This window comes from Tachyglossus aculeatus, chromosome 1, assembly GCF_015852505.1.
Source record: "Tachyglossus aculeatus isolate mTacAcu1 chromosome 1, mTacAcu1.pri, whole genome shotgun sequence".
Taxonomy (NCBI): domain Eukaryota; kingdom Metazoa; phylum Chordata; class Mammalia; order Monotremata; family Tachyglossidae; genus Tachyglossus; species Tachyglossus aculeatus.
In genome coordinates, this window is record NC_052066.1 from 157689466 (window position 1) to 157715928 (window position 26463).

The 26463-nt window shown below is 48.0% G+C and overlaps 1 protein-coding gene across 1 annotated transcript in view; it reads left to right on the top strand.

The window, feature by feature from the left end:
• Positions 1–5843: 5843 nt before the first annotated feature.
• Positions 5844–26463, top strand: part of GPR68 (G protein-coupled receptor 68) — a 43124-nt gene continuing 22504 nt past the window's right edge. The window contains exon 1 of the mRNA XM_038748747.1: positions 5844–6087. The gene's annotated coding sequence lies outside the window, so the exon portion shown is untranslated. The remainder of the gene's footprint in view (positions 6088–26463) is intronic.

The window sequence follows — 26463 nt, forward strand, 5'->3', positions numbered from 1 at the left end:
ACCAAGGTAGGCAGATGCCAAACTCTCAGGGGTGAAGGGTTCAGATTGGGGGAAGGAGGCGAAGACACCTAAAACAGGCTGTACTGTCACTCCGCACAGTCCTGTTCCTTCTTCCCCCAAGACTAAATTTTAGCTGAGTTATTTTAAATCTCTCTTTGCCTAATAGAGGAAAAAATCCTTAGTGGAATTGTTTCAGGCTAGAATTTTTTTCTTAAAAGATCGTTAAACAGCAATACCACCCAGACCACCAAGTGTTCCTTCAATAACTTCCTAGAGTAGACTAGAAGTTAGAGCAGCCACTCGGCTCTCACCTCCGAACTGCCACCTTAGACCCTTAGACTGTGAATTCTTTGATTAGTAGTAGAAGTAGTAATATTATTTACTAAGTGTTTACTGAGTGCAGAGAACTGTACTGAGTGCTGAGAGAATACACAGAGGACAGGCACTGTTTGTTCCTTTCACTTCTGCCATAGTTTCCCAAGTGCCTGGGACGGGAAACACAGTTGACACTCAGCCATTGCTGTTTGGGATGATGGTGATGCTGCCGACAGACCAAATGAAGAAGGATGATTGTTTTTACCTCAAGAGCGTGGAAAGGAAGGTTTTTAAACAACACAGTGACCTAGAGATTGTTTTCCCATACCCACCTAGAGGGTCAGGGCTGGAAAACTGTCAGTATGATGACCTAAGCACTTATCCTATCCCACCTTGACTACTGCACCTGTCCCCTTGCTCACCTCCCTGTCTCCTGTCTCTCCCCACTCCAGTTTTTATTTAACTCTGCTGCCCAGATCATTTTTTTAAAAAAAACCCACTGTCTACATAATCCCACACCTAAAGAACCTCCAGTGGTTGCCCATCGAGCTCTGCATGAAGCAGAAACTCCTTGCCATCTGCTTCAAAGCACTCAATCAGTTTATCCCTACCTACCTTACCTCACTACAGACTAGCCTTCACACTTCAATCCTCTAACGCCAACTTGCTTATTATGCCTCCATCTTGTCTGTCTCAGTGTCGATCCTTTCACCCACGTCCTCCCTCTGGTGTGGCATTCCCTCCCCCTCCTTATATGCCAGACCACCACTCTCCCCACCTTCAAGGCGTATTAAGGTCTCATCTCCTCCAAGAGGTCTTCCCCGATTAAGCCCTCTTTTCCCCAGCTCCCTCTCCCTAATGCATCATTTATGCTCTTGGATCTGTACTTGATATTCACCCCACCCTCAGCCCCGCAGCACTTATGTGCATTTATTTATATTGCCTGTCTCCTTGTCTAGACTGTAAGCTCATAGGCAGGGAACATGTCTATCTAGGTGGTTGTATTGTGCTCTCCCAAGTGTTTAATGCAGTGCTTTGCATACCAGTCTGTCAATCATGTTTATTGAGTGTTTACTGTGTAAGGAGCACTGTACTAAGTTCATTCATTCATTCATTCAATTGTATTTATTGAGTGCTTACTGTGTGCAGAGCACTGTACTAAGCGCTTGGGAAGTACAAGTTGGCAACATATAGAGACAGTCCCTACCCAACAGCTGGCTCACAGTCTAGAAGGGGGAGAAAGACAACAAAACAAAATATATTAACAAAATAAAATAAATAGAATAAATATGTACAAATAAAATAAATAGAATAATAAATCCGTATAAACATATATACATATATAAAGGTGCTGTAGGTAGGGGAAGGAGGTAAGGTGGGGGGGATGGGGAGAGGGAGGAGGGGGAGAGGAAGGAAGGGGCTCAGTCTGGGAAGGCCTCCTGGAGGAGGTGAGCTCTCAGTAGGGCTTTGAAGGGAGGAAGAGAGCTAGCTTGGCGATGTGCGGAGGGAGGGCATTCCAGGCCAGGGGGAGGACGTGGGCCGGGGGTCGACTTGGGACAGGCGAGAACGAGGCATAGTGAGGAGATTAGCGGCAGAGGAGCAGAGGGTGCGGGCTGGGCTGTAGAAGGAGAGAAGGGAGGTGAGGTAGGTGGGGGCGAGGTGATAGCCTTGAAGCCTAGGGTGAGGAGTTTTTGCCTGATGCATAGGTTGATTGGTAGCCACTAGAGATTTTTGAGGAGGGGAGTGACATGCCCAGAGCATTTCTGCACAAAGATGATCCGGGCAGTGGCGTGAAGTATGGATTTAAGTGGGGAGAGACAATCAATCAATCAAATTTATTGAGTGCTTACTGTGTGCACAGCACTGTACTAAGTGCTTGATGGGAGCTCAGAGAGGAGGCTGATGCAGTAATCCAGTCAGGATAGGATGAGCAATTGAATGAGCAGGGTAGTGGTTTGTATGGAGAGGAAAGGGTGGATCTTGGCAATGTTGCAGAGGTGAGACCGGCAGGTTTTGGTGACGGATTGGATGTGAGGGGTGAACAAGAGAGCGGAGTCAAGGATGACACCAAGGTTGCGGGCTTGTGAGACGGGAAGGATGGAAGTGCCGTCAACAGTGATGGGAAAGTCAGGGAGAGGGCAGGGTTTAGGAGGGAAGATAAGGAGTTTTATCATCTCAAACCCCGAGAATCTTAGAGCAGAGTCCACCTCAAAGTCCACATCTGGCTCTGGTTTGAGATCACCTAGGGTACCATGGGTTAACTGGCTGGGTGTGCCTTTGATGTTAAGTAGTATTGCATGGAGCAGCTCAACCACCCACGATGAGTGAACTTGTCCTGGTAATGGATTCATACCCTTATTATTTAAATACAGGTATGTATTAAATATATTTTTTCAGCTACTTTCATATTCAAATAACAAAGAGTAGGGCATAAGTTTGTAGGCGTAACATATTGTTAGAAATACAAATTTCTTGAGGGCAACAAGCATGTCTACTTCATTTTCCAAGTGCACTGGGGTAGATACAAGGTAATCAGGTTGGACACAGTCACTGTCCCAGATGGGGCTCACCATCTTAATCCCCACTTTACAGATGAGGTAACTGAGGCACAGAGAAGTGAAGTGATTTACCCAAGGTCACACAGCAGGCAAGCAGTGGAGCAGGGATTTGAACCCAGGTCATTCTGACTCAGATCAGAGTCTTTGGCTGGCATGTGAAAAGTGCAGTGGGAGAACTATAATAGGGTCTGGGTGGTTTCCAAAAAGCAAGAACCCAAGTTTGATGACAGTATCAGGTAATGATGAGAGTGAGCACATCCACTTTGGCTTCTCCTTGAGGGCAAAACGGAATCATGCTAAATAGCCAGTGCTTGGTGAGGGCAGGGAATGCATCTACCAACTCCATTATATTGTACACTCCCAAGTGCTTAGTACAGTGTTCTGCACACAGTAATTCTCAATAAATATGATTGATTAATTGGTGCAGGTCCATACCCCCTTCTCATCTCCTCTTCTCCACTGGGAGAGCCTGGGGACCAAGGGAAAGGCACCGGTGAAAGTTAGGGAAGGGTAGGTTGGGGGAAGGAAAAGGGGGCACTTACGGACTGATGAGGGCAGAGATTACTGCCCTCAAGCAGTCTCCACAACATTTCCTGTCACCCAGCTGAGGCTGAAAAGGAAAGATAAAAGACCTGGATTCCAATCCCAGCATCACCATCTGTCTGCTGTGTGACCTTAAGCAAGTCACCTAACTTCTCTGTGCCTCAGTTTCCTCATCAGTAAAAGGGGGATTCGATATCTGTTCTCCGTCCTACTTAAACCACGGGCCTGTATCAGGGACAGGGACTATGACCCCAACCTGATTATCTTGTATCTATCTATGTGCTTAGTATTGTGCTCTGCACATACTAAGTATTCAATAAATAACACTGATTTATACAATGTAAGTAATTAAGAGAATCCACCATTATTATTAAAAGCAGTTTGGGAACTGGAATGGCCTTCCATACCACCATGCCTCAGCAAATCTCTGAGTCAATTTCTGCCCAGAAATAAAGTGGGAAAACCCTGTTTAACCCAAAACCCGGCCCCACAAAAACAAACAAACCTTCCATTTCCTGTCCTGGGAAGACTGAGAGTACTTCCAGTGCTTAGAACAGTGCTTTGAACATAGTAAGCGCTTAACAAATGTCATCGTTATTATTTTTATTTCTTTTGAGGATTGTACCCCAAAAAAGCTCATGCCAGGAGACCTGACTAGACTTATTAAAGCCTTTTCCCCATCCACTAAGGTTTTGATGAGCTAGTTTAAAGTCAATGCTAATGACCTGCTAATGGAGCTGCAGTGAAATAGCAGGCTTTTAAGTCTGTGAGAGAGTTGGGAGGTCTGGTTTCTGGGAATTCAAGACAATAGTCTGTTTCCCCACAGGATTTTTGTCTGTTTAGTGGTAGCTTGACATTTGTGGGGAGGAAGAGTGGAGGGTAGGGGAGAGTTGGTTTTATTTTAACTCTGCTGTGACCTTCCCTGAGGAAAGTGGCACATTTTCTGTTCACAGCTCCAGTGTTGTCACGCTGACCACAGTTGAATGTTGCCACAACCGCAGTCGCTTATCACCCTACTGGAGCCAGGGCCCCAAAACCTGGCCACACTCTAAAAAGGAAGAGGGTGACCCTGGCTTGCTCAGTGGCCTAATAGAAAGATCACAGGGCTGGAATCAAGAGACCTAGGATCTAATCCCAGCTCTGCTATTTACCTGCTGAGACCCTGGGCAAGTAATCTTGGTTTCCTCATCTGTAAAATGAGGATGAAATATCTCTCTCCACCCTTTTTGACTGTGAGCCTTGTGTGGGGCAGGGATGGCCCTGTACAAATACCACAATTATAACTTTTCCCCATCCTCTGATTTCTCATCATCTCATTTGTTCTGAAGATAAGATTGTTGAATACTCCTACCACTCACTGGCAAAGGATGAAAGAGTTTTCTCTCAGAGAATTTCTATCGTAACTCCCCTAGTGTAGGGATCTAGTTTTCTAACAAAAATCCTTATACCTTTCTTTTGGTTTTGGATTTGGGGAATGCCTGTGAAGTGAATGTACAAGGTGTTTGTTATCAAATTCAGATAAACTCCCATAAAAATGATCAGAAACTCACCTGAAGACATTTACCTGGAACACTTGTCCAATTGAGAATAGGGGTTTTTATAAATACACACACACACACACACACACACACACTCACTCTCTCTCTCTCTCTCTCTCTCTCTCTCTCTTTCTTTCTCTCCTCTCTCTCTCTCTTCTCTCTCTCTCCTTTTTCCGCTCCCCTTTTCTCCTTTTTCCCCTCCCCCTCCCTCTTTTTCCTCTTCCTCCTCCCTTTTTTCCTCTTTCCCCTCCCTGTTTTTCCTTTCTCTGTCTCCTCCTTTTTCTTTGTCCTTACCTCTCCATCTCTACCCTCCAACCCCCCTCTGCAAATCACCTTCCCTAGTCTTCCCTCATTCCCTACTAACCTGGCCATCTAACCTTTTCTTTCCCTCCCTGAGACAAAACAAAAGAAAGATATTTGCATGGTGTATCTTTTCTCCAAAGCAGGGGAATCCAACCTTATTTTTTATTTTGAGCTTAAAACATGGTAGAGAGCAATGGTCACAGGACCCTGAGGGAGTCAGTAGATAAAATCATTTGAGGTTTTGAGCAGCATTGTACAGATCTCCTATGCTTTTCACCAGGGTGGTGTTCCAGGAAAAGAGTGCACAGTGAATTAGTGCAAAGCAAATCCATTTTGAAATTTAAAAAAAGGGTTGGGTTCTAGGCTGAATCAAGTCCACTGAAGCCTGCACCACAAGATTCCTGCCAAGCCTCCAAAACCGTGATTTTTGCACATCTAGTTTCCCTATAAGCTTGCCACCCTCCTGCGTGCTTTAGGTTTTTTTGGCTGAGAAATCTGCATGAGTCATAGGCTGACTGAAAGCTTGGGGATTGTGTGGGGGTGAAAAGAGCTTAGTTGGTCGGCGTCATTGTCGAAAATCAAATCATGCCTGAGTTTCTATATGTGTTCGTTTGATATGACCTCAAAAGGAAGATGCTGGGAACATGATTTTCTTGTTTTCCAAACCTTCACCTGAATTGCATGAGGTTTAGGTGTTCATTCCGGCCAAGTGCTGTTTGCCGGAGCCTGCCTGGAGATCTCTGTTGTCCCGCAGACACGACGGAAGGCAGTGTAACGTCAGCTGCAGCCTCTTAACAGCAACAGCCTGCAGAAGCCCGAGGAGATTTGTGGTACGTCAAGGTGGAGGGGTGGAGGGGCCGAGGGGGTGCAAAGTCAGGGTGCATGGGCCAAGGGGGTGTGAAGGCGGGATTTACGGGCCAAGGGAGGGGAAGAGGTAGAGTGCAGGGACCAAGGGTGGGGAGGGGGGTGGTGAAAGTGAGGCACAGGGGCTGAGGGGAGGGGTGGAGGCTGGGGGCAGGGGCTGAGGAAGGAGCTTCTCCTTTTAATTAAGGTTTTTCTGGAGTTCCGTGTTTGCAGATCAGGGAATGTGCCCTTCTCGGACCTTGGCGATAATTGAAATAGGTGAGGGGGAGGGCAGAGGTTGGAGAGAAGGCAAAAAAGCAAAATGCATTTCCCTCACCATAGACTGGGGAATTTTGACTTGCACCACAGAGCTGTTCTCAGGTTGGAAGGAAAAGCACCTCCAGTCACTCACCAAAAATGGGAACTGTCATGGCAGTTGACGTGGTGAAGTTAAAATGTGTCAGTCACTTACTGTTCTTCAGGGAATCAGGTGTTGGTTCTCAAAGACCTTTCACCATGCTACTTTTTTTGATACTTTCAGTGTGTGAATGATGCCTATGCACAACATGAAACTCTGAGAACCTAGCAAGTGGTTAGGAAGGTTGTTCACCACCAAAAGAAGAAATGATCATTGACAAGCTATGGGTAGGCCTGAAATTTAGAGTTTTCCAAGGTAAGCAGCATGGCCTAGTGGAACTGGGAATTAGGAGACCTGAGTTCTACTCCCAGTGCCACCATTTTCCTGCTGTATGTCCCTGGGCGAGTCACTTCACATCTCTGCCTCCATTTCCTTATCTGTAAAATGGGGAGAACATTCTCCCCATAAATGTTCTCCCTCCGTAAGCACAACATCCCTCACCCCCACCAGGCTCCCCGCCTCTGGTGCTAATGGTTGAAAATCTCCGCCAAGATGTAAGTCCTTCCCTGGGCCCCAACCATGGGTCAGAACAGGACTCGGGTCTGGGCCCAGGCCTCCTTCTCCCTTGGTCCAGTGGCAGGATTTCCAGTTGCTTTCAGATAATAATAATAATGATGGTATTTGTTAAGCACTTACTATGTGCCAAGCATATGGAGCAACAGCCCATGACTTCCACGGCCCTGGATCTTCCTGATTTCTGGGCAAGGTGCAGATCATCTGGGAGCCCCCTGAAGGACAGGGTATGTTTCTAATCTAGCTGTTATATCTAGTCCAGCATTTGGCACGTAGTACACACAGAACAAATATCAATATCATTTTCACCAAGTAGCGTTGGGCTTAGTTTGTCCCTTGGTGTTTTGTTTTGCTTTATAATAATTATGGTACTTATTAAGCGCTTACTCTGTGCCAAGCACTGTTCTAAGTGCTGGAACACTGTATTTGTTAAGCTCTTATAATGTGTCAAACACTGTTCTAAGTGCTGGGGTACATATAAGTTAATTAGGTCAGACACAGGTTCCTGTCCTGCATTGAACTCACAGTCTAAGTAAAAGAGAGAGTTTGCCCAGTCTTAGGCCTGACCCCTCTAGGGCTGCAGTTTCTCCATTACCCATCTGCAGCATTGAGCTGCAGCTGCTTCTTTCCAAACAAAGGAAGCATGAGTCAAAGCAGGATTCCAGTTACCCAAGCATGAGTCAAAGCAGGAGTCCAGTTACCCAGGCTAGAAAGACTCCCCAATCTGTTGTCCCTGATCCTTGAGAAATGCAACCAGCTCTTCTGAAGGAGAAATATATGAATCTGTCAAACAGGGGTTAATTTGGATAATATTTTTGATTCTGGGGGCTAGGATCTGAGAGTGGCTTATATAAGCCTCAGAGCTCTGAGAATTGAAGGATTGTCTTCTGGCTCAGCTGAAAAGAGAAGGTGGAAGCAGTAGGATGAACCACAGGGAGCGGGGCACGGGCATCCAACCCTTACTTGTTCATGAGTAACGATAGAGTCACCACGGGTTCTGTAACTGCAAGTTGACCTTCAAAATACTCCACCCCGATGCTATCTGTGTAAAGGCATGAGTGGATTTTTGTTCTGATATTTAGGGTCTTTTTTATCAGATTTATTGGAACAACCACTTCTAGACATCCTTGGGATTTTCAAAACAAGTTTTTGGGATTTCAAAAGAGGCCTGGAGAGTGGGGAGCAATGGAGCACCCCTCCCACCCCCCCACCAGTTTCCTCGTGCCTTCACCTCCCACCTCTGGACTCTCCTGGCCAGGACTGGGCTGGCTCTGTGGATTTTCGGTCATGTTCCACAGCCCAGGTCCAGTCAATGAGCTGGCTCCCTAGTTGGTGCCCTGGGGTACCCAGTCCCTCCTCCCAGGAGCTTTGTGCAAAGTCTCAGGTTGCTCGTGGAGGGCTGAAGGAGGTAGCAGGAGGAAGGATTGCCAGCTTCCCTCTTTTCTGGGCCTCAGTCTCTCTTCCCCAAGATTAGTTCCTGAGGCTCTGATTGGCTCCGGCTAACAGCCCAAGCCTACGGGCCTCACAGATGGGAAGTAGGGGCCCAGGTTTGGCTTCCCACATTCCCCATTCCCCAGGCTCACCACCACCAGCTCCCAGGCCTGGCCAAGCCCTGGCCCCTCCATGCTCCCCACCACCACTACCACACCCTGCCCTCCCTCTGTGGCTCTGGCTCACAGGGAACTAGACTCCCGCCTCTGGTGCTGCTGGGTGAAAGGCCGACAGAGGTAGGTCCTCCCCTGAGGCCCAACCACAAGCCAGAACAGAAGTCAGGCCCTGGCCCAGGTCACCCTTTCCCCTGGTCCAGTGGCAGGATCTGCAGTTGCTTTTGGATATGGAATAACAGCCCAGCTGCGGTAAAGCCCTGGTTCTTCCTGATTTCTGGGCAAAGCGCAGTTAATGATAATTGGGGTACTTGTTGAGCGCTCACTGTGCCAAGGACTGTAGTAAGCACTAGGTTAGGTACAATATAAGCAGATCAGATGCAATCCTACATAAGTTTCACATCTAATGGAGAGGGAGAAACAGGTATCTTAACCCCATTTTACAGAGAAGGAAACTGAGGCACTGCCCAGTGTCACACCATAGCCACTGCAGTGGCTGGTGACTCTGAGCAGAGAACACAGGTCTGGATCTTGCCCCTCCTGCCATATCTGCATTCTTCCTCCTGGGCTTCTTTTAGAGATGCCCCCACCCCCTGCAGACACACACACACATTCTCCTTGTGCCCCCCGAACCCCATCCCTGTTATCCTGTCCCAGTGCTACCCCTCAACCCCCTCCCCCCATGCCAGCTCACTCTCATCCAACCCCTACCCATTCTTCATGCTGCCCTTTCCCCCTGGGATCACCCCCCACCCCAACAACCTCAGCCAAGTGCGGCTCCTGTGGAACCCCCACTCCATCCCATCACCCCCAGGCCCCTTCCAACTTTTCTAACCATTTTGATTCCTTTCTCACATTCCTTCTCTCTTTCTCCATCCCCATAATGATACTTGGGGACTTCAGTATTCATATAAACTTTCCTGATGACCCTTCCACTACCCAGGATTAGAACCCATGATCTTCTGACTCCCAAGCCTGTGCTCTATCTACTTTTCCATGCCGCTTCTCTATGAGCAAGGAGTCAGAAGTAGAAGCATCAAGCGCAAGGTACAAGTTAGAAAATATACCTGAAGGAGAGCAGCAGGCTAACTGAGGAGTAGCAGGTGAAGATGAAGAAGATGAAGAAAACTAGTGGAGAGCCTTGAAGCCTATAGTAAAGAGTTTCTACTTAAAGCACAGAGGAGATGTGACCTTAGTAATACTTTGAAGGTGGACAGAGTGGTGTTCTGGTGTATATGGAGGGAGAGGGAGTTCCAGGAGGCTGAGTACGTGGGAAAGGGGTCAGCAGCAAGATAAATGAGATCAAGGCACAGTGAGTAAGCTTAGCACTGGAGGAGTGGAGTGTGTGGGCAGGGCTGTAGTAGATTAGTGAGGTAAGTGGGGATGGGCTGATCTGATTGAGTGTTTTAAAGCCAATGGTAAGGAATTTCTATTTCATGTGGAAGTGGATGGGTAGCCATTAGAGGTCCTTGAGGAGTGGGGAGACATGAACTGAACGTTTATGTTGATAGGTGATTCATGCAGCAGAGTGAGGTGTGAGCCCTTGTGGCTAGGGATTGTCTCTATTGCTGTATTGTACTTTCTAAGCATTTAGGTAAGTAAGCATCAGGATTCACTTGCCCTACATGACTGGAATGATTGAGGGATTCAATCAATCAATCAATTGTATTTACTGAGCGCTTACTGTGTGCAAAGCACTGTACTAAGCGCTTGGGAAGTACAAGTTGGCAACATATAGAGACAGTCCCTACCCAACAGTGGGCTCACAGTCTAAAAGGGGGAGACAAAGAACAAAACCAAACATACTAACAAAATAAAATAAATAGAATAGATATGTACAAGTAAAATAAATAAAATAAATAAATAAATAGAGTAATAAATATGTACAAACATATATACATATATACAGGTGCAGTGGGGAAGGGAAGGAGGTAAGATGGGGGGATGGAGAGGGGGACGAGGGGGAGAGTAAGGAAGGGGCTCAGTCTGGGAAGGCCTCCTGGAGGAGGTGATCTCTCAGTAGGGCCTCGAAGGGAGGAAGAGAGGTAGCTTGGCAGATGGGCAGAGGGAGGGCATTCCAGGCCAGGGGGATGACATGGGCCGGGGGTCGATGGCGGGACGGGCGATAACGAGGTACGGTGAGGAAATTAGCGGCAGAGGAGTGGAGGGTGCTGGCTGGGCTGTAGAAGGAGAGAAAGGAGGTGAGGTAGGAGGGGGCGAGGTGATAGAGAGCCTTGAAGCCCAGGGTGAGGAGTTACTGCCTGATGTGCAGATTGATTGGTAGCCATTGGAGATTTTTGAGGAGGGGAGTAACATGCCCAGAGCGTTTCTGGACAAAGACAATCCGGGCAGCAGCATGAAGTATGGATTGAAGTGGGGAGAGACACGAGGATGGGAGATCAGAGAGAAGGCTGATGCAGTAGTCCAGACGGGATAGGATGAGAGCTTGAACGAGCAGGGTAGCGGTTTGAATGGAGAGGAAAGGGTGGATGTCTCCCCTAACCTAAAAAAACCCTCCCTTGATCCCAAGGCTCCCTCCAATCATTGCCTCATCTCCCTCCTACAATTCTTTTCCAAAGTCCCCTGAGAGAGTTTTCACTACACTTGCTGTCCTCTCCTCCAGTTCATTCCTTGATCCCCTCCAATTTGGTTTCTGTCCCCTTCTCTCTAAAGAAACCACCCTCTGAAAGGTCATAAATGATCTCCTCCTTGTCAAATCCAACATCCTGTATTCCATACTAATCCTCCTCGATCTCTCAGATGCCTTTGACACTATCACCCCCATCTCCTGGAAATATTATCCAACGTTGGCTTCACTGACCCTGTCCTCTCCTGGTTCCCTGCCTTTCTCTCTGGTCCCTCAGTCTCGGTTTCTTTCATAGGCTGTGAGCCCGTTGTTGGGTAGGGATTGCCTCTATCTGTTGCCAAATTGTACTTTCCAAGCGCTTAGTACAGTGCTCTGCACACAGTAAGCGCTCAATAAATATGATTGAATGAATGAATGAATCAAACAGAAACATCTTATCTTTGGATTTAAAGCACTCAATCATCTTGTCGCTTCCTACCTCACCTTCTTGCTCTCCTACTACAACCCAGCCCCCACATTTCACTCCTCTGATGCCAACCTATTTATTTTACCTCTATCTCGCCACTGACCTCTCGCCCACATCTTGTCTCTGGCCTGAAATGTCCTCCCTTTTCATATCCAACAAACAATTACTCTCCCCACCTTCAAAGTCTTTTTGAAGGCACATTTCATCTAAGAGGCCTTCTCTGACTAAGCTCTCATTTCCTTTCCTCTTCTTCCCCTCCATTCTGCATTGCTCTTCCACTTGGATTTACTTCCTTTATTCACCAGCCCCACCCCAAGCCCCACAAAACTTATGTATATATTAATTAATTTCTATTAATGTCCGTCTCCCCCTCTGGACTGCAAGCTCATTGCGGGCAGGTAATGTCTGTTACATTGTTGTTGATACCCTCCCAGCACTTAGTATAGTCCTGCACCCTTCTTCTTTAAATGTTGTTGAGTCGTTTCCAACCCATAGCGACTCCATGGACACATCCCCACCAGAACAACCCATGTTCTGTTATAAGGTTGTTCTGGTATGTGCATCCGTAGAGTTTTCTTGGTAAAGATATGGAAGTGGTTTACCATTTCCTGCTTCTGCACAGTAAAAGCTTGAGTCTTTGCTGTTGTCTTTGATCAACGTTTTGATCACTTGATCATCTGCCTTTGACTCTTTCCCGTGCTGCTGCTGCCCAGCGCACAGTAAGTGCTCAATCATATTTATGCATTCATTATGATTGATTGATTGATTGACTGACTTGGGTGCACTTTGCTCCTTCCCAGGCTACTTGGAGAGACCCCTCTGAGCCAGGCACTCGAAGAACCCTTGATCTGGGAAGTGTTTGGCTCAGGTAAACAGCAAGTTCATTCTCTTGGAGGGGTGGTATTTGTTAAACGCTTACTATGTGCCAAGTGAAGTTCTAAGCACTGGGGCAGGTGCTTAGGCAAAGGTGGGGTAGGTGATAATCATGTCCCACATGGGGTTCACAGTGAGCTCATTGTGGGCAGGGATGGTCACTGCTTATTGCTGTATTGTAATAATAATAATAATAATGGCATTTATTAAGCGCTTACTATGTGCAAAGCACTGTTCTAAGCACTGGGGAAGTTACAAGGTGATCAGGGTTGTCCCATGGGGGGCTCACAGTCTTAATCCCCATTTTACAGATGAGGTAACTGAGGCACAGAGAAGTTAAGTGCCTTGCCCAAAGTCACACAGCTGACAATTCCCGGAGCTGGGGTTTGAACCCATGACTTCTGACTCCAAAGCCCATGCTCTTTCCACTGAGCCACGCTACTTCTCACGTGCAATAGCCACACTATTGTACTTTCCCAAGTGCTTAGTAGTGTGCTCTGCACACAATAAGTGCTTAATAAGTATCACTGAATGAATGAATGAATGAATAGGAGGAAGAACAGGGATTCAATCCCCATTTTGCAAATGAGGGAACCAAGGCACAGAGAAGTTAAGTGACTTCCCTGATGTCACACAGCAGGAACATGCTGGAACAGGAATTAGAAGCCAGGTTCTCTGTCTCTCAGGTTCATGCTCTTTCCAGTAGGCCATGTCCCTCCATGGCACATCAATGGGAAACACCTTTAAAGCAGTTTTCATCAATCAATCAATGGTATTTATTGAGCCTTACTCTGTGCAAAGCACTGAACTAAGCACTTGGAAGAATATAATCCAACAGAGTTGGTTTACCTGTTCCCTGCCCACAACAAGCTTGATTGAGAGTCTAGAGGGGGAGGCAGGCAATAATATAAATTACAAATATGTACGTAAGTGCAGAGGGTGGCATGATATCAAATGATTACAGGGGACAGATCTAAGTACATAGGTGACAGGGACTAAGGAAGAGGAGTAGGGAGAATGGGGACTTAATAAGAGAAGGCCTCTTGGAGGAGATGTGACTTTAGTATGGCTTTGAAGGTGGAGACAGTGATGGTCTGGGGAATACTGAGAACATGGGAAGATCAGAGGGAGGACATGGAAAGGGAGTCGATGGTGAGTTGGTCTAGGCACAATGAGCAAAGTAGAAATGGATGAAGGAGTTTCCTCCTCTCAGAGCTTGCCTCCTTTACAGCTTATTTGAATTAGGGTTTAATTAGCCCTTAATGATCCTCAGCCTGCTCCCTTCAGTCTTTCTTGTTTTTGAAGTTTTCTTCTCATTTAAAAGCTTGGTGAGTGACTAAAATGATGCCCTTAGCACTGCTCTCTTTACAGAACTCAACTCACTTGTCCCCCTATCCCTTCACCAATCTCATACCACTAACCCACAGTGTGCTTCCTTCCCTCCTATGCACGTCACAGAGCGCTACTGGTGGAAACCCAGATATCAGGCTGATGTGATATCTTGCCTGCTTTAACTCTGCACTCTTCTATGGCCGGCAATGTTATTTCTCCATCCTTATTGACTCCCATGCCCATTGATCTCATTAGTTGTTTCAGACGTTCAAGTTCCTCCATAAACCCCCTGCCTCCCCACCTCCCCCATCTCTTGCCCCTACTATCTCTTGACCTGGCTAAGCACTTTATTGAGAAAATCGAAGCCATCAGGTGTGAGCTCCCTAAAATCTCCCCTGTCCTCTCCAACTCTCCCATCTTTCCCAGCAGTATCTCAAGAGGAGAGCTTCTCCCGTCTCTCAAAATCCACTACCCCATATCTGTACCTCTGACCCCATCCCTTAGCATCTTATCAAAGAATTACCCCCTCCCCTCTTCCCTCTCTGCCTGCCATTTTCAACTGTTCACTCTCCAGTGGCTTTTTCTCCATTGCTTTCAAACATGCTCATGTCTCCTCTACTAAAAAAACCCTCCCTTGACTCCACCGCTCCCTCCAGCCCCATCTCCCTCCTACCATTTTTCTCCACCTTCCTTAAGCAAATTGTCTGCACCTGCTTTCTCCCGTTCCTCTCCTCCAATTCTTTCTTGACCCACTCTGTCCCCCTCACTCCACAGGAACTGCCCTCTCAAAGGTCACCAATCATCTCCTTTTTGCCAAATCCAATGGTCTCTGCTCCACCATAATCTTCCTCAACATCTCAGCTCCCTTTGACAATGTTGACCACCCCCTTCTTCTGGAAACGTTATCCACCCTCGGCTTCACTGACAATGTCCTCTCCTGGCTCTCCTCCTTTCTCTTCTTTCTCAGTCTCTTTCAAGGGCTCCTCCTCTGCCTCTCGCCCCCTAACTATGGGTGTCCCTCAAGTTTCAGTTCTGGGACCCCTTCTATTCTCTATTTACACCCACTCCCTTGGAGAACTCATTCGTTCCCATGGCTTCAACTACCAGCTCTACATGAATGATTCCCACACCTGTGTCTCCAGCCCCGACCTTTCTCCTCTGCAGTCTCATATTTCATCCTGCTTTCAGGACATCTCTACTTGGATGTCCCACTAACACCTCAAACTTAACATTTTCAAAATATAACTCTTTATCTTCCCATCCAAACCCTGTCTTTTCCCTGACTTTCCCATCACTGTTGATGGCACTACCATCCTCTCTGTCTCACAAGCCCATAACCTTGGCATTATCCTCGACTCATCCCTCTTATTGAATCTGTCACCAAATACTGTAGGTTCAACCTTCACAACCTTGCTGAAATCTGCCCTTTCCTCTCCATCCAAATTTCTACCACGTTAATCCAATCAATCAATCAATCAATCGTATTTATTGAGCGCTTACTGTGTGCAGAGCACTGGACTAAGCGCTTGGGAAGTACAAGTTGGCAACATATAGAGACAGTCCCTACCCAACAGTGGGCTCACAGTCTAAAAGCAAGCATTTATCCTATCCCATCTTGATTACTGCAACTGCCTCCTTGTTGACCTCCCTACCTCCTGTCTCTTGCCACTTCAGTCCTACTTCACTCTGCTGCCTGGATCATTGTTCTACAGAAATGTTTCTGCATTACTGAAAAACCTCCAGTGATTACCCATCCATCTTTGCATCAGACAGAAACTACTTACCATCAACTTGAAGGCACTCAATTACTTTGCCCCCTCCTACCATTACCTCACTGATTTCCTACTACAGCTCAACCCGACACTTCCATCTTCTAATGCCAGTGTACTCACTGTACCTCGAGCTCACCTATCTTGCCAGCGACCTCTTGCCCACATCCTGTCTCTGGCCTAGAATGCCCTCCCTTTTCATATCCAAAAGTCAATCACTCTCCCCACCTTCAAAGCCTTATTAAAAGCACATCTCAATCAATTGTATTAAGTGCTTACTGTGTGCAGAGCACCATACTAGGCACTTGGGAGAGTACAATACTAGCACCCCGTGGCTTAGCGGAAAGAGCCCAGGCTTGGGAGTCAGAGGTCATGGGTTCTAATCCCAGCTCCGCCACTTGTCTGCTCTGTGGCCTTGGGCAAGTCACTTCACTTATCTGTGCCTCAGTTACCTTATCTGTAAAATGGGGATGAAGACTGTGAGTCCCATGTGGGACAACCTGGTTACCTTGTATCTCCCCCAGTGCTTAGAACAGTGCTTGGCACATAGTAAGCACTTAACAAATACCATTATTATTAGAGAAGCAGCATGGCTTAGTGGAAAGAGCCTGAGTTTGGGAGTCATAGGTCATGGGTTCTAATCCCAGCTCCACCACTTGTCAGCTGTGTGACTTTGGGCAAGTCACTTAACTTCTCTGTGCCTCTGTGACCTCATCTGTAAAATGGAGATTAAGACTGTGAGCCCCACATGGGACAACCTGATAATCTTGTATCTATCCCAGCGTTTAGAACAGTGCTTGGCACATAGTAAGTGCTTAACAAATACCATCATCATCAACAATATGGCACGTTCCCTGCCTACAACAAGTTTATAGTCTAAAGTCCTCCAAGAGGCCTTCCCAAACTAATCCATTTCCTCTTCTCCCACTCCCTTCTGCTTTACCCTTGAACTTATAATAATGACGGTATTTGTTAAGTGCTCACTATGGGCCAAGCACTGTTCTAAACACAGTTCTTATGTACATATCCATAATTTATTTATATTAATGTCTATTTCTCCATGTAGAGTAACTCACTGAGAGCATGGAATGTATCTAACAACTCTGTTATACTGTGTTTAATATAGTGCTCTGCACACAGTAAATTCTGTGATTGATAAATGATTGATTAATAGAGCCTTTCCAAAGTGGATAGAGCCTAGTGGATAGAGTACGGTCCCAGGAGTCAGAATGACCTGGATTTTAATTCCAGCATTGCCATGTCTGCTGTGTGTCCTTGGGCAAGTTACTTAACTTCTCTGTTCCTCAATTGCTTCATCTATAAAATGGAGATTAAGACTGTGAGCCCCAAGTGGGACATGGACTGTGTCTGACCTGATTAGCTGGTATCTACCCTAGTAGTTAGTACTGTGCCTGGCACATTCTAAGCACTTAACAAATACTGTGAAACAAAAATTAAAAGATGATTTTCCTTTTTGAAATGGTATTTATTAAATGTCTACTATGAGCAGCTATATATACTAAATTCTGGGATAGATATGAGACAATAAGATCAGACCCAGCCCCACTCAGGGTTCACAACCTAGCAGGCAGTAGAGCAGCTACCTTATTCCCATTTTATAGATGAAACTAAAACACAGAGAGTGTAAGCAACTTGCCCAGGAGGCAAGTGACAGAGCCGGCACTCAAACCCCGGCCTCCAGACTCCCAACCCCATGCTATTTCCACTAGTTCCCATTATTCAAACAGACATGGATGGTTGCCTCCTTGATTTGGCCCCAGAGGCTTTCTGAAGCAGTTTGAGGGCCATTTTCAGAGAACACAAAATGAACACACTTACAATCCAAGCTCCCTACCCTGGGCCCAGAAATATCACTTCCCATTTGGCCACCAACCGACCTTTTCCCATCCTCTCTGGTGACTCTGGAGGGAGGTCCAGCCCTAGAGAGCAAAGACTGTGGGATGAGGATATTTTGGAAGAAGAGAAATTAAGTGGGGGCTCGGGAGGAGTTGACTTAATTTTTCCCAAAGTTTCAAGTAGGTCTGGGGGAGGGCTTGGTGTGGGGGGTGAAGGGGAGACAAGGGTCCGGCCCCCTTTGCTGGCCTTGATTTTTGTACTGGGATGGTTGGTGCTTCTGAGACAAAAACCTGCAGCCTCCACCCTGTCCCTGACATCTGGGATCCAGCAGCCCACTAGTCTCGCTGCTCCTGGAGGCCTGGGATCTCCAGCTGGTTGTGAGCTGATCAAACCCTGAGCATGTGTGTGGAATTGGCTTGCCTCCTGAGTTTCCTTGTTGGTTTTATTGCTTCAGTGGATGGTGGCCAATTAAAACAATCGGGGGAAACAGGCCTTTTAAATCCTGCAATCTCTGCTCCAGTGATATGGAACCGGGTGAAGTTGAAGGAGGACCAGTCACCAGATGGACTGTGGGAGGGGTTGGATGAACTGCTAGGAGCTGGGAAGTGCCTCTCTCCACCGGGATACAAGCAGGGATGAGGGGGAAAATGACTGCTTACAACCTAGGCTGTGACAATGTTGGCAGTCTGACTTAGAGCGGAAAAAAGAGCAGGCAAAGGGGAAGATCCTGACTCTGGGGGTGCCTCTGGGGTTGTTTGATTCAGGTGTGTGGCTGCAGACTGGAGTGAGTGGACTCTGATGGGGGCCCCTCATGCACCATGGACAGATTGCAGATATTGTTTGAATGTACACGGTTCTGTTGTCATATCTGGTATGGGCCTTAGACCCTGCAGCCCACTCGCTGGCTCCAGGAACCAAACCAAATAAGGAGGTAGACTCCGCCCAGCTCAGTACCAAATCTGCACCAATCCAGTCCCCACTGTTTTCAAATCTACCAATCACTGTGATCAGCAACAGTGGTATATAAGCCCATTGTATCGGGCACTCGGGGCCTTTTCCCATAAGGAAATGAGCCCACCGGGTGCGTTACCCCCTATTCCGTCTTTGGGGCCTTTTCCCTTAAAGAAATGAGCCCTCCAGGTGTGTTACCCCCTATTCGGTCTTCGGGGCCTTTTCCCTTAAGGAAATGAGCCCGCCGGGTGCGCTACCCCCATTCGGTCTTCGGCCTTACCATTAAAACTTTATTAAAACTTTCGGCAGTCACATGCTGTCTGACTAATTCTTTAGTCGCCCGGTGACTTGATGGCCATCCAGAACAACCGCCGCCATCAGACTCTATGTGTTACTGGTAGAAATGCTGTAATTCTGGGGCTCTGGATGGTTCTGGGGCCAGGGGTGCCCAGAGAGTCCACCCTGAGTTCCCTCCATAAGGGAATTTAGTGCTCTGCTCACCATGCTTTCCTCATTGCGCTGATTTCCTGAGGCTCCCCTAATGAAGTAAGGGGCAGGGAGGGGCAGGGTGACCTCCCCCCCAAGAGTCTTCAGTGACTCATGGGGAGGAGCAACAGTAGGAAGGTGAAGGCTGGCAGAGTCCTGAGGCTGGGTTCATAGCATTCAGTTGTGGTGAGGGGTTTCTGTTTTCTGGAATTTGATGGATTCAACTCACTGTAAGCTTTGAAGTAACATCAGGAGTTGTTCAGTAGATCATGTTAATAAATCCTCCTGAAAAATCTCCCTTTCTGCAGGCAATTGGCTCCAAGTGGGTATCTAGTCTCTCTTTCGGACACAAGAAAGCTCAAGTAGCTGGGCACTCACCTTCCCCCCACCCCCAGCCTTAGCCTGAGGCCTTGGGGAGCAGCCCCCAAAATGCCTGTAGGAAACCAGCTCCAATTTCAGGGCTGCCTAAGTCGTGACCTTGGGCTAACTGAACTTTGTCCAGGGGGCATGGCATCTGCAGCACAACCTTTCCTGCAGGATTGGAGCCAGTCACCCCAGAGGTGGATGGGACTCCAGCGAGCTGATAGGGGGTGAACAGAGCAGAACAGTACCAGAAGTATGGTATGGTGCTGCAGTGCAGGTGTCTTTGGTCCTGGAGGGAAGGGACCTGTTAAAGAATGGGGCCTGGGGCAATTGCCTCAACTGGCCTTATCCTAGGGATGGCCTGGCTGCTCTTGTCATTTTCCAGAAACTGCTTAAGCGCACAAGCCACCTGCAGCCATCACACATTGCTGAAGGCTCTGGGCCAGGCTGGTCCGGCTGTCGCGGCTTCCAACCTCCTGAGTCCCAAAGGCAGGCAGACCTTTGCTTGCCTTCACTCTGCCTGCCTTGGAGCCAGGCACCTGGGCTAGACCTCAAGACCAGATGGGCTTGTGTCATCTCTGCTTCATAGCCACGACATCAGGGCCAAGGAGCTCCTGGGGCACACTTGACCAGCACAGTCGGAGGTTGCGAAGGGCATCAGGCTCAGTAAAGTTTTGGCTCAAACCTTCTCCCCTCCACCCCACCCCTTTATCCCTTCTGCTTTAACCTTTGGCAAACTCAAATATCTGTATCTCCTCAGCCTTGTTTACCATCCGTTTCCATTTGTCAGGGTTAGTGGTCTGCATCTGAGAGCAGCCAATGACCAACCCCTGAAGAAGCCCATTTCCAGGACTTAAGGGAATATTTCCATTTTATAGACTAAAATTGAACTTGCCCACTGACTAATTTCTCTACAGACCAGTATAATTTCATTCAAAGCTTGAATATGAGAGTCTGTTCCGATTTGCATGACTTCTCCCTGCAATGGCCTCCCCTTTCCTCTCCTTCCCCCTTCCTTCCCTTTCCTCCCTTCCTCCCTTCTTTCTCCACTCCCCTTTTCTTTCCTTCCCTTCCTCCCCACCCCCTTTCTCTCTCTTTCCCTCTCCTTTCTCTCCCTCTTCCCCACCTCCTTTCTCTTCCTTTCCCCCACCTCCTTTCCCTCTCTCCCTACCCTTACCTTCACCCCTCACATCCCCACCTCATCTCCCCACTCCCTTTACCCTCTTCCCCTAAAGCTAGCAATGAGCCCTGGGTGACAAAGTAGGTGAAACTTGCTTGCCTGGATATACACGAGCATCATGGCACAGTGGATAGAGCACGGGCCTGAGAGTTAGAAGATAATAGGTTCTAATCCTGGCTTCCCCATTTGTCTGCTATGTGACTTTGGACAAGTCACTTCACTTCTTTGGGATTCAGTTACCTCACCTGTAAAATGGGGATTGAGGCTGTGAGCCCCACATGGGACAGGGACTGTGTCCAACCTGATTTACTGATATCCTCTCCAGTGCTTACTACAGTGCCTGGCACATAGTAAGTGCTTAACAAGTACCCATGTTATCATTATTATTATTATACGACATGAGAGGAGATCTTGTACATATGAACAAAAGCTTTGGGTCATCAAAGGGAGAGGGGTCAGGGAGAAGAGGGCTGGCAAAACTTCTGCCAGCTGCTCCCCCCCGACCCTCTGATTCTGACTGTCCCATCTCTTTACACTTCTCCCCAAATCCTACTGTACAGGTGGTCAAGTAGGGGTCCCTTTCTCTTTACCAGCCCCACTACCATGCTCTGCTGGGCCCTGAGCCTTCCTTGCTCTGAGCCAGCCTCTCTGGCTCCTCCTGGGTAGTGAAAGGCAACCCAGGTCATCGGTAGACAGTAGCCATCTGGCAACCCTATTCTGGTGGTGGAGACCTAGGGCCATGGGACTTAGGACCACAGCTCTGTGGTGAAAACTTCCCCTGACCAGACCAGGTGATGAGTAATGGAAATGGCATCTGGAAATGGAAATATCCCCTGTAGACCATAACATCTTTGTGGGAAGAGATTATGTCTACCAACTCTGTGGTATTGTACTTTTCCAAGCTCTTACTTCAGTGCTCTGTAGTAGCTATAGTTTATATTTAATCGATATCTGTCTTCCCCTGTGAACTCTAAGCTTGTTGTGGACAGGGAACGTGCCTTCCAACTCTGTTGTATTAATTCATTTAATCATATTTATTGAGTGTTTACTGTGTGCAGAACACTGTACTAAGCACTTGGGAAAGTACAATACAAAAATAGTGACATTCCCTACCCACAATGAGCTTACAGTCTAGAGCAGGGGAGCTGGACATCAAATAAAATTACAGATATGTACATAAGTGCTGTGGGGCTTGGGAGGAGAAGACCAAAGGGAACAAGTCAGGGTGACGCAGAAGGGAGTGGGAGATGAGTAGTCTGGTACTCTCCCAAGCCCTTAGTACAGTGCTCTGCACACAGAAAGCACTCAGTAAATACCTTGAATTCATTCAATTCATTGTCGTATTTATTGAGCGCTTACTGTGTGCAGAGCACTGTACGAAGTGCTTGGGAAGTACAAGCTGGCAACATGTAGAGACGGACCCTACCCAACAGCAGGCTCACAGTCTAGAAGGGGGAAACAGACAACAAAACAAAACAAAACATATTAACAAAATAAAATAAATAGAACAGTAAATATGTACAAGTAAAAGAGTAATAAATCTGTACAAATATATACAGGTGCTGTGGGGAGGGGAAGGAGGTAGGGTGGGGGGATGGGGGAGAGGAAGGAGGGGGCTCAGTCTTGGAAGGCCTCCTGGAGGAGGTGAGCTCTCAGTAGGGCTTTGAAGGGAGGAAGAGAGCTAGCTTGGTGGATGTGCAGAGGGAGGGCATTCCAGGCCAGGGGGAGGACGTGGGCCGCGGGTTAATGGCGGGAGAGGCGAGAATGAGGCACAGTGAGGAGGTTAGCAGCAGAGGAGCGGAGGGTGTGGGCTGGGCTGTAGAAGGAAAGAAGGGAGGTGAGGTAGGAGGGGGCGAGGGGATGGACAGCCTTGAAGCCCAGGGTGAGGAGTTTCTGCTTGATGTGTAGGTTGATTGATAGCCACTGGAGATTTTTAAGGAGGGGAGTAACATGCCCAGAGCATTTCTGCACAGAGATGATCCGGGCAGCAGCGTGAAGTATAGATTGAAGTGGGGAAAGACAGGAGGATGGGAGATCAGAGAGGAGGCTGATGTAGTAATCCAGTCGGGATAGGATGAGAGATTGAACAAGCAGGGTATTGGTTTGGATGGAGAGGAAAGGGTGGATCTTGGTGATGTTGCGGAGGTGAGACCAGCAGTTTTTGGTGATGAATTGGATGTGAGGGGAGAACGAGAGAGCAGAGTCGAGGATGACACCAAGGTTGCGGGCTTATGAGATGGGAAGGATGGTAGTGCCGTCAACAGTGATGGGAAAATCAGGGAGAGGGCAGGGTTTGGGAGGGAAGATAAGGAGTTCAGTCTTGGACATATTGAGTTTTAGATGGTGGGCAGACATCCAGATGGAGATGTCTTGAAGGCAGGAGGAGATGCAAGCCTGGAGGGAGGGGGAGAGAGCAGGGGCAGAAATGTAGATTTGGGTGTTATCAGTGTAGAGATGATAGTTGAAGCCATGGGAGCAAATGAGTTCACCAACAGAGTGAGTGTAGAGAACAGAAGGGGACCAAGAACTGACCCTTGAGGAACCCCTACAGTAAGGTGATGGGAGGGGGAGGAGGAGCCCGCAAAAGAGACTGAGAATGAACGACCGGAGAGATGAGGAGAACCGGGAGAGGACAGACTCTGTGAAGCCAAGGTTGGATAGCCTGTCAAGGAGAAGCGGGTGGTCCACAGTGTTGAAGGCAGCCGAGAGGTCAAGGAGGATTAGGATAGAGTAGGAGCCATTTGATTTGGCAAGCAGGAGGTCATGGGTGACCTTTGAGAGGGCAGTTTCGGTGGAATGTAGGGGACGGAAGCCAGATTGGAGGGGGTCGAGGAGAGAGTTGGCATTGAGGAATTCGAGGCAGCAGGTGTAGACGGCTCGTTCAAGGAGTTTGGAAAGGAATGGTAGGAGGGAGATAGGTCAATAACGAGAAGGGGAGGTGGGGTCAAGCGAGGGTTTTTTAGGATGGGGGAGACTTGAGCATGTTTGAAGGCAGAGGGGAAGGAACCCATGGAGAGTGAGGGGTTGAAGATGGAAGTTAAGAAGGGGAGGAGGGACAGGGAGAGAGATTTAATAAGATGAGAGGGAATGGGGTCAGAAGCACAGGTAGCCAGAGTAGCACTTGAGGGAGGACATCTCATCTGAGGATACTGCCGAGAAGGATGGAAGAGTAGCGGAGAGGGTTGAGAGCTGGGGGGGGTTGGAGAAGGGGGAGAAGTGGCTTTGGGGAGCTCAGACCTGATGGAGTTAATTTTATTAATGAAGTAGGAGGCCAGATCATTGGGGGTGAGGGAAGGAGGACCGGGAGGAACAGGGGCCTGAGAAGGGAGTTAAATGTATGGAAGAGCTGACGGGGATGATGGGCATGGGTGTCAATAAGGGAGGAGAAATAGTTGTGTCTGCAGAGGAGAGGGCAGAGTTAAGGCAGGAAAGGATAAACTTGAAGTGAACGAGGTTGGCTTGGTGTTTAGTCTTTCTCCCGCAGCGTTCTGCAACTCGAGCATAAGAGCGAAGCAGGCAGACAGTGGCAGTGATCCAGGGCTGTGGGTTAGTGGTATGAGAGCGGCAAAGGGAAAGGGGAGCGAGGGAGTCGAGCTGAGTAGAGAGGGTAGAGTTGAGAGCAGTAATCTGATCATCAAGATTTTCACAGTCTTAATCCCCAGTTTACAGTTGAGGTAACTGAGGCACAGAGAAGCCAAGTGACCTGTCCAAAGTCACACAGCTGACAATTGGCAGAACTGGGATTCGAACCCATGACCTCTGACTCCCAAGCCCAGGCTCTTTCCACTAAACCACGCTGCTTCTCTATTCTATTCTTCCCTATTCTACTAGAGTCACAATTTATCTTCTTCCCATTGTACAGGTAGGGAAACTGAGTTCCAGAGAGGCTAAGTGATTTGCCCAAGGTCACAGAGCAGGCCAGCTGCAGAGCTGGGAATAGAACTCAGGTCTCCTGATGATATTTTAGAAAAATGATCAGGCAGCAGGGAAAAGTATGGCTTGGCAAGGGGAGAGCCTAGAGGCAGAGAGGTTTGTGAGGAGGCTGAGGCAGAAGTTAAGTTGGGATATGACAAGTGGTAAGACCAGTGGGAGCTTTGATGGAAAGGAAGAGGTGGATTTTTGAGATGTGAAGGAAGAAGCGACAAGGTGTGCTGACAGACTGATTATGGAGATTGAGCGTGGCATAGTGGATAGAGCACGGGCCTGGGAATCAGAAGGCCATGGGTTCCAATTCTGCTTCTGCCACTTGTCTACTGTATGTTCCTGGGCAAGCCACTTCACTTCTCCGGGCCTCAGTTTCCCCATCTGCAACTGCACACAGAAAGTGCCCAATAAATACTATTTAATGATTGCTCTGCACACCGCAACTGCTCAGTAGATACCAATGATTGATTGAGGCACCAGGCTTCTAAAATTAGGCCTGAGAAGAATTTGCTAACCAGGGGACAAAATGGTGTCTTCAGGCCTGCAACTCATAGCCCCTCCATCCTTTCTGCCACTACCCTACCTTGAGGGTCTCTCTAGGGGAGCAGGTTCAGATTGCATTCTCAGCCAAATTGCCATTTGTCTCGTGTAAGGTTCTTTTGGCCTGCTGCCTTCTTCCTGGGAGTTCGTGCTGAAGGCTCCTGGATTTAAGGTTAAGGACACGCTTCAGTAGGCAGGATGTTCTTTGACTCCCTGCTCTACATTGTTCTGCCTTTCTTCTCAGGGCTGCTGAGAGGTGGCGTGTGGCAAAGAAGTAACTTGGCAAGTGGGCTGTTTATATACTTTTGTCTTCACATTGTGAGAGCAACTGGACCCACTACTGAGTAACGGATGCTATGCCTGGGTGGGGTAGTTTCCTCCGATTCTTGAAAGTCTATCTATCCATGATGACTATGGTTTGAGTCCACTGGGCAGCTAACTGGTTTTGGCTGTTTGCCACCTGCAACTTCTTTGTACCTCTGTGCCTTGGGTGAGGGAGGGAGGTTCTTGGGGGCAGAGGACAAAGAAAAGTGGGGAGAGGGGGAGAGTCAAATTGCTCTCCCCTCCTCAAAAATCTCCAGTTGCTGCCAGCCAACCTATGCATCAAGCAAAAACTCCTCACTCTTGGCTTCAAGGCTCTCCATCACCTTGTGCCTTCCTATCTCACCTCCCTTCTCTCCTTCTACAGCCCAGCATGCACGCTCCACTCCTCTGCCGCTAACCTCCTCACTGTACCTCATTCTCGCCTGCCCCGCCGTCGACCCCTGGCCCACATCCTCCCCCTGGCCTGGAATGCCCTCCCTCTGCACATCCACCAAGCTAGCTCTTTTCCTCCCTTCAAAGCCCTACTGAGAGCTCACCTCCTCCAGGAGGCCTTCCCTGACTGAGCCCCCTTTTTTCTCTCTCCTCCCCCCCATCCCCCCTCCACCTCCTTCCCCTCCCCACAGCACCTGTGTATATGTTTGTATAGATTTATTACTCTATTTATTTTACTTGTACATATTTACTATTCTATTTATTTTGTTAATAATGTGCAACTAGCTTTACTTTTATTTATTCTGATGACCTGACACCTGTCCACATGTATTGTTGTGTTGTCTTTCTCCCCCTTCTAGACTGTGAGCCCGTTGTTGGGTAGGGACCGTGTCTATATGTTGCCAACTTGTACTTCCCAAGCGCTTAGTACAGTGCTCAGCACACAGTAAGCACTCAATAAATACGATTGAATGAATGAATGAATTGCTCAGTTTCAGTTTGAGCCGTAGAAATGGGTGACATCCTCCTGCCGTGTGTTTGGGGGTTGGGGGGCCGGAGGGGGGATGGTGTCTCACTCCTGAGGCAGTGAGTGTGATCAGGCTCCCTGACCCAGAGTGGGCAGGACTACTCTGCTCTACCAGCCCTGGACTTTACTTCTTGAATCCCGGGCTCCCTCACCGGTCTCAGCTCTCAGGTGAGATTTCTTTCTCTTGTAAATGCAGCAGCGTTTGCGTGCTTGTCCCC